The following is a 9,171-nucleotide window of genomic DNA, read 5'->3' as shown; positions in this document are numbered from 1 at the left end:
CTAACCGTCTCTCTTCGATAAGGCTTAACTCATTAAACCTTGTACGAATCCACTCGGCTTCGTCCAGCTTGACATCCAATAATACCCTCAGAGAAGGGATCTCCACTTCAACAGGTAGGACTGCTTCCATACCATACACAAGGGAGTAAGGGGTTGCCCCAGTCGACGTACGTACTGAAGTACGGTACCCATGCAAAGCGAAAGGCAACATTTCATGCCAATCCTTGTACGTTACGGCCATCTTCTGCACAATCTTCTTGATATTCTTATTTGCCGCCTCCACAACACCATTCATCTTCGGTCTGTAAGGAGAAGAGTTGTGATGATCAATCTTGAAATCTCTGCAAAGTTCTTTCATCATCTTGTTGTTGAGATTTGAACCATTGTCAGTGATGATTCTCTCAGGGACTCCATAACGACAGATGATTTCTTTCTTGAAGAACCGGGCAACTACTTGCTTGGTAACGTTGGCATAGGAAGCCGCTTCTACCCATTTGGTGAAGTAATCAATTGCGACCAAGATGAAGCGATGTCCGTTAGAAGCAGTAGGCTCAATCTTCCCAATCATATCAATGCCCCACATGGCGAACGGCCAAGGCGAGTTCATGACATTCAACGGGCTTGGTGGTACATGCACCTTATCAGCATAGATTTGACACTTATGGCACTTCCGAGCATACTTGAAGCAATCGGATTCCATAGTCATCCAGTAATATCCGGCTCTCAACAGTTTCTTTGACATTGCATGACCACCAGCATGGGTACCAAACGAACCCTCGTGCACTTCTTGCATCAACATGTCTGCTTCGTGTCTATCCACGCATCTGAGCAAGACCATGTCAAAGTTCCTTTTATACAACACGTCATCCTGATTCAAATAAAAACTTCCAGCTAGCCTTCTCAGGGTCTTCTTATCATTCTTTGATGCACCTTCAGGATACTCTTGAGTCTTGAGGAAGTTCTTGATGTCATAATACCACAGTTTCTCATCAATCGCAACAGACTCGGCTGCAAACACATACGCAAGCCTCTCGAGTCGATTCACCGCAACATGTGGCACATGATTCCACCAATGAACTTTTATCATGGAAGATAAAGTAGCTAAGGCGTCAGCCATCTGATTCTCATCCCGGGGGACGTGATACAACTTCACCTTCTTGAAGAACGTCAGTATTCTTCTGGTGTAATCTCTATACGGAATCAGATGCGGCTGGTTCGTATTCTAATCTCCATTGACCTGATTGATCACTAGAGCAGAATCTCCAAAAATGTCAAGAGTTTTGATCCTCAGATCAATGGCTTCTTCTATCCCCATGATACAAGCCTCATACTCAGCTTCGTTGTTGGTGACGTCGAAAGTTAATCTGGCAGAAAAAGGGATATGAGCACCTTTGGGATTAATGAGCACTGCCCCAACACCGTTACCGTTCATATTCACAGCCCCATCAAACATCAGCGTCCACTTGTCATCAGGATCCGGTCCTTCTTCGACAAGCGGCTCTTCACAGTCTTTCATCTTCAGATACATGATGTCTTCATCAGGGAATTCAAACATCATAGGCTGATAGTCATCAATTGGTTGCTCGACAAGGTAGTCTGACAGGATACTACCTTTGATGGCCTTCTGTGACGTGTATTGAATGTCATATTCTGTTAAGATCATCTGCCATCGAGCAACGCGCCCGGTGAGAGCCGACTTCTCAAAGATGTACTTTACTGGATCCATCTTAGAAATCAATAAGGTAGTATGGTTCAACATATACTGCCTTAGTCGGCGAGCAGCCCAGGCCAAAGCACAACAAGTTTTCTCGAGCAGTGAATATCTTGTTTCACAGTCGGTAAACTTTTTGCTAAGGTAGTATATGGCATGCTCTTTTCGACCAGACTCGTCATGCTGCCCCAATACACACCCCATCGAGTTCTCGGTAACTGACAGGTACATTATCAGCGGTCTCCCTGGAACTGGAGGGATTAGGATTGGCGGATTCTGTAAATACTCCTTAATCTTGTCAAAAGCTTTCTGACAGTCATCATTCCACTTGATCGCCTGATTCTTTCTAAGCAGTTTGAAAATTGGTTCACACGTGGCAGTTAGGTGAGATATGAACCTTGCAATGTAGTTCAACCTCCCTAAAAACCCACAGACTTGCTTCTCCGTTTTTGGTTCAGGCATTTCTTGAATAACTTTGACTTTTGCTGGATCAACCTCAATCCCTTTTTCACTGACAATGAAGCCTAACAGCTTCCCTGATCTCACTCCAAACGTACACTTGTTCGGATTCAGCCTCAGTTTGAACTTGACCAACCTGTCAAACAACTTCTGCAAATTAACCAGGTGCTCTTCTTCTGTCTGCGACTTCGCAATCATATCATCCACGTACACTTCGATTTCTTTGTGCATCATGTCATGAAAGAGAGTCGTCATTGCCCTCTGATAGGTAGCACCGGCATTCTTCAGCCCAAATGGCATCACTTTATAGCAGAATGTGCCCCAAGGTGTAATGAATGTCGTCTTTTCCATGTCCTCTGGCGCCATCTTGATCTGATTATAGCCTGAGAAACCATCCATGAAAGAGAATACCGAGGATTGAGCCATATTATCCACCAATACATCGATGTGAGGTAATGGGAAATCATCTTTCGGACTCGCTCTGCTCAAATCCCGGTAGTCGACACACATTCTGACTTTGCCATCCTTCTTCGGCACGGGAACAATGTTGGCCACCCACGGTGGATAACTGGTTACAGCCAGAAAACCTGCATCCCACTGCTTCTGAACCTCTTCCTTGATTTTGACAGCCATATCGGGACTTGTTCTGCGAAGCTTCTGCTTGACCGACGGACACTCTTCTCAGAGGGGTAGTCGATGCACCACGATGTCTGTATCCAACCCAGGCATATCTTGATATGACCAGGCGAATATTTCCACATATTCTCTCAGCATCTCAATCAGCCTCCTCTTGACAGAGTCCTCTAAAGCGGCCCCAATCTTGATCTCTCTTCTGGCGTCCTCAGTACCCAGATTAACAATCTCCAACTCCTCCTGATGAGGTTGGATGACCCTTTCTTCTTGCTTCAGTAGTCTGACCAATTCGGCGGGGAGTTCACGGTCTTCCTCACTCTCCTCTTCAGCTTGGTAGATGGGATTATTGAAATCATGGCGAGGCATAACAGAACCGTTCATAGTGGACGCCAAAAGATCACTTCTGCATGTTTAATGTTTTGTTTTTAGAAAAAGATTTCAATAAAGTCACAAAAACAAAAACATTGCCATTTTTATTGTTTTGAAAAATGAAAACAGAAAATAGAAAGACAGGGATCTCCAAATTTGATTGCAAAACGTCCTTTATTTATGATAATCATTAAAACATGATGAGGCCCTACAATGAACCACTACGCCTTGGGCAGAACGTAGGGTTTTCATGCAAAATGAAAAAAAAACAAAGGAAAATTACTCTGTCAGAAGAGTAACTTGAACCACTTCTTCAGCCGTCCAGTTATTGATAGACTCCCCTGGTGCACATGGGCGAATCCAGATGTCCAAATCGCAATCACTGTCACAGTCTTCACCACCGGTTGCAAAGACGTCCCCATGATTCATCAGCTCGGCGCTGGTAAAGGTACTTGGACCCACACTCTGCTCTGCTTGGAGAGGCTCATAACCGATACCGAACTTGTCCTCCTTAACAGGCAAGTCCACCATCTTGCCCCAACCTTCAGCTCTACCGGAGTCAACCACCTTATTGGCTTGCTTGTACGAAGCAATCGAAGCACCCGGCTTCCTCTGATCAGCATAGGCTACCTTCTCAAGAGCCACAGTCTCGAACGCCTGGCATAACGTTTCATGGATCTCGCCATCTACCTCGACATACTTGAACGAGGATAAGTGACTCACCATAATCTCTTCTTCGCCACACACGGTCACAATCTGACCGTTCCAGACATACTTGAGTTTTTGGTGGAGAGTTGACGAGACTGCTCCTGCTGCGTGAATCCACGGACGCCCCAACAGACAGCTATAGGCAGGTTGAATGTCCATGACATAGAAAATGATGTCGAAAACCTCTGGACCTATTTTCACCGGCAAGGTAACTTCACCAAACACAGAACGTTTGGATCCATCAAAAGCGCGCACAATAAGGTCACTGGGAGTGAGCACAACTCCTTCAACATCAATCTTCTTTAGAATCTGTTTGGGCAAGACATTCAAGGACGACCCGGTGTCTACCAACACGTGAGACAGAACTGCCCCCTTACATTCCATGGTGATATGTAAGGCTTTATTATGATTGCGACCCTCAGGCGTTAAGTCTAGGTCAGTGAAACCTACACCATGCCTGGTGCTCACGTTTGCCAACACACCCTCCAGTTGGTTGACGGAAATCTCTTGCGGTACATATGCCATGTTCAACATCTTCAGCAAAGCATCACGATGTGCCACAGAGCACAGTAGCAAAGAGAGAATTGAAATTTTGGACGGAGTCTGGTTGAGCTGATCTACGATCTTGTAGTCACTCTTCTTTATAATTTTCATAAATTCTTCCACGTCCTTTTCAAATGAACCCTCAGCCTCCTTCTGAGCCGGTTCCTCGTCAACAGCAACTTGTTTGCCCTTCGCCCTAGCAGATGCCTCAGCATTAGCATCTCTCAACGGCTGAGGAGCAAACAGTCGTCCACTCCGGGTAAAACCTCCTGGTCCACCAACGTTGTCCACCACAGGACTCACAACCACAGGAGTTTTAACCGGTGCACTGATGGTCACAGGCGCTTGACTTGCTGGCCTCATCTGATTATCAGCCCTTCGGCTGCTACGATAGGCGTTATCATATCTCCATGGCACAACCCTACTATTCTCAACTGGTCTTCTGCCAGATGCAACGATAGTAGTTGGAGCACTGATGGTCACCGGAGGGGAAATGGTAACTGGAGTACCACTTGCTGCAGATGTACTAACGACTTGTCCTCGTCCTCGTCCTTCAGCCGGTTTAAAGTAGATGGTAACAGTTGACACCGACCCTTTATCTCTGACAGCCCGACTGAACTGCACACGGCCTTCATCAATCAACTTCTGAATACCAACCCTCAACTGGTCACAACCGTTAACAGCTTTAACACAACCCAAACAACCTTCATCACAACCCGGGTAGACATCCCCCTTCAGCAGACGGCCCTTTACCACTAGTAGAGAAGTTTGAACGTCTTCAACATTATCAACTAGGTGTTCAGCTTCTCCCCCTTCAATATTGTTTACCCTATGCCCACCATGCTGAGGCATAGGGTTGTTCACTACATTCGGTACCGGAGCAAAGTTGATCGCCTTGGCATCGATCAAGTCCTGAACTTTGTGCTGCAAAGCCCGGCATTTCTCAGTGTGGTGCCCTGGTGCCCCAGAATGAAAGTCACAGCGGACGTTGGCGTCGTATCCAGGTGGCAACACCGTTGGCGGAGCCATTGTACGCAACTCGACAAACCCTAACCGGAGTAGTTCGGGCAATAGTTCGGCGTACAACATTGGCAATGGATCAAAACGTCGATCAGCCATCCTCTGTCTGGGCTGATACGGACGTTGTTGTTGTTGTTGTTGTTGTTGTTGCGGTTGTTGAACCCTTTGTTGTTGTTGACGAGGTTGTGGTGCAGGAATGGTCACTGCAGCAACCGGGCGATATTGTTCTCTGTTTACACTGCCTCTGTACACATTCCCTCGGTGTTGTACAGCATTGGTTTCACCTTCTCTACGACGAGGTGCCCCAGAGAAGGGTTTCTTCGATGACGAAGAAGAACCTACATCATGAATTCTGCCAGCCTTGATTAAACTTTCTGTTCTCTCGCCACTGATGACGACATCAGAAAAACTTCCGAATGGGCAGCTTCCCATCCGGTCCATAAACACACCTTGAAGAGTGCCGATGAACATGTCCGTCAACTCCCTTTCCAGCATAGGGGGTTGAACTCTTGCAGCAAGTTCGCGCCATCTCTGGGCGTACTCTTTAAAGCTCTCGTTGTTTTTCTGACACAGACTCTGCAGCTGAGTCCGAGTCGGCGCCATATCCATGTTATGTTTGTACTGTCTGAGGAATGCTTCACCCAAATCCCTCCAGCATCTGATCGAATCTCTTTTCAACTCCATGTACCAGTCCAAAGACGCCCCAGATAGGCTGTCTTGGAAAAAATACATCCACATCTTCTCGTCGTCAGTATACGCCGAGATCTTTCGATAGTATGCCTGCACATGAGTGCGAGGGCAAGAGGTGCCGTTGTATTTGTCAAAGGTGGGCGCTTTGAACTTATGTGGGATTCTCAGACCTTCCACTAATCCCATATTAGTAACATCAAAACCGAGAGAATTTTGACACTCCATAGCACGGATCTTCTCGGCAAGGGCCTCAACTTTACGATCTCTCGCATCATTCCTTCCCAAAATGTCGTCGTCTTTGCTGAGCATAGTGAACAAATCCTCTTGTCTGTCGACAATCGGAACTCGATTACGGGTCGGAGCATGGATTACTCGGGCATTAGCAGTATCTGGAGCAATCGGTTGACCATCGACTCGAATACCCCTCAACTCTTCTCCTACAACATAGTTGTTGATGGGTACAGCAGCAGCAGGGTTATCATTGATCGGGCCTCCCTCTGGCAGAGCTTGGTTGGGCGGCGGAACTACAGCTTCTTGCCTCTGAACTAGAGCTCGGAGTTCTTCTTGTCCTTGCGCAACCCCTTGCATCATGTGCATGAACTGGGCCATGTTAGCCCTCATCTCTGCTAACTCAGCTTGTACTTGATCCATATTCCTTTGATGGTTGAGTCTTGTTGAGTAGCGGTGTGGTCTCTGATCAGCTATCCTGCCTGAACACAGGAACCAAAGTGAGAAGTCGGCACAAGAACACCTGTTATGCGAATGAGATGAGTATGATGTTAATGATGTGTATGATGCACATGATATGCTCATTTCTCAAGCATTCAAAGAGCCTGATCCATCCTCAAAAGATGGCAACCTGCAGCAACAAGAGAACAATACAATACAGGGTAAATGAGAACAACAGGGAAATACCAACAACCTTATCTATAAATAAGGACAAAAAGATCAATACAACCGAGTCAACAAAAATATTTGAATAAACAGAGTACAAACAAATGAATCCCATCCAACAAGCCTGGAGGTGATTCTCAACAAATACATCAAAGATACAAGCTAAGATAAACGATCTTCCGGAATGAGAGTCTTCAGGTATTGGCACTGGTCTATCAACAGTGTGCATTCTGAACATTCTGGTAGAGGGGTGATCTTCTCCTTCAATTGTCTTCTAAGTTCTAAAACTTCTCCTCCAAGATAATTCTCTGATGTCTGTCTCAAGTTTACCTCCTTCTTCAGCTGGATGTCTTTGTCTCTGAGTTGCTTCTCTAGGTCTCTGATCTTCTTCTGATAGTTGGCTTCTGCTCTCTGCAGCCTCAAGCACTCCCGATGCTCTGCATCCAACACAGATTCCATCTCCTCGTAAGATCTCTTCTTGCTCCTTGCTCTGCTAGCATCTTCTCCTTGCACTTCCTTGAGTTGATGGGCCAAGTTCAACTTATCAGCTTTGGCTTTGTACAACTCCATCTGGGTGTCTTGCTCCTTCTCTCTCAACCGGCGACTCTCCATCAGAGCTTGCTTATAGTGCTCAGCAGACACACTATCAGCAAGGATCAAGGGTGGTTGCTCCTGCAACGGCTTCATCCTATCGTAGGGTAGCAACAAAGTTTCCACTCTCTTCTTTACCCAATCAGTGTAATCAGGCATTGCAATGGCAAACTTCTTCCCTAAGACAGATCCATCCTTCACTCCAACAGACCTCCAGGCTCTTCCTATCTGCTCCAATCTAGCCGGGTCACTCTGCTTCTCAAAATACACACTTTCGGCTACCTCAGCCTCAAGTGGTTTTCCCTTCATTACAAACCCTAACTGACGAAGAGACAGAACTGGATTATAATTTATGCAACCTTTGGTCCCCACGAGTGGCACATTCCGGAATTCTCCACAGCTCATAATAACATTCCGTACGTCCATCCGGTATGACTGCCATCTGATGTCATAGGAGGTGAGCGACATGACCCTCTGAGTCCACTTAAGAGTGCTCTGAGTATCCACAAAGGGTCCATTGGCTGGCAGAAGGGACATGAACCATCTGAGCAAAAGAGGTAGACAGCATCTGATAGCTCCACCCTTACCATGCCTACTGTGAATAGCATAGTAAGTGTCAGCTAAAAGAGTGGGGACTGGATTCCCTCCAATGAAGATACTGATGGCAGCATGGTCAATGAAATTGGGCATACTTGGGAATAGAACGATCCCATAGATCATAACAGCAAACTGGGCGTGAAAAGCTTCCCAATTCCCCTTCTCGGCTTCATCTCAAGCAACCCTCAAGAGAAACTTCAACGGCAGACCCACAACTCCCCCACTGGGCTTCCAATTATCACAGACTTCTTATACACTCAACCGGAGAGCTCTAGCAACCACTCTGAAGTCAACTTCCTTCGGTACGTCCAAGAAAGGAACCTGATGCTGAATCTGGACACCCAACAAAATAGAATACTCCTCGAGAGTAGGTGCCAACTGATAGTCTTGAAAGGTAAAACATCTAAGCTCCGGGTCGTAGAACTGGAGAAGAGTCTGCAGCGACACCGGATCAACTACCATCTTCAACAACGTCAGAATATCTCCATACTGCCCAACAAAACCCTTCAGCTGATCACTAGTCACAAGGCTACCCAACTCCATCAATGAAGTCAACGGCTCACGATGAAAGCTGTAGGAACAGGTCTTCCGCTTCGGCTCTGGGACTGCTGCCATCTTTATCAGTGAACAAGCTCTGGAATGTACCTGAGAAATGATATGCATGCAGAGATTAGTTTTTTTTCTTTTTTTTTTCTTCTCTTTTTTTTTATCTTCTTCTTTTTATTTTTATTGCGTTTCTTTTGAAAAATAAATATGCTATGATGCACATGATGCAGACTGGACTGGTTGGTTGCATCTCTGAATCACAAGGTCGAAGCTTCAATTTAAACTCAGAACCCAAAATCCAACTTGAAAACCCAAGGTCAACTGAGACACTGTCGTCTGAACCCAGGGACTTCACAATCTTCCTCACTTCCATCCTCGGCTTGGTAGATCGGATTTTCAAAGTCATAACG

Source organism: Lathyrus oleraceus, chromosome 6 (genome assembly GCF_024323335.1).
Source record: "Lathyrus oleraceus cultivar Zhongwan6 chromosome 6, CAAS_Psat_ZW6_1.0, whole genome shotgun sequence".
Taxonomy (NCBI): domain Eukaryota; kingdom Viridiplantae; phylum Streptophyta; class Magnoliopsida; order Fabales; family Fabaceae; genus Lathyrus; species Lathyrus oleraceus.
Note: the sequence above shows the minus strand (reverse complement) of the source record.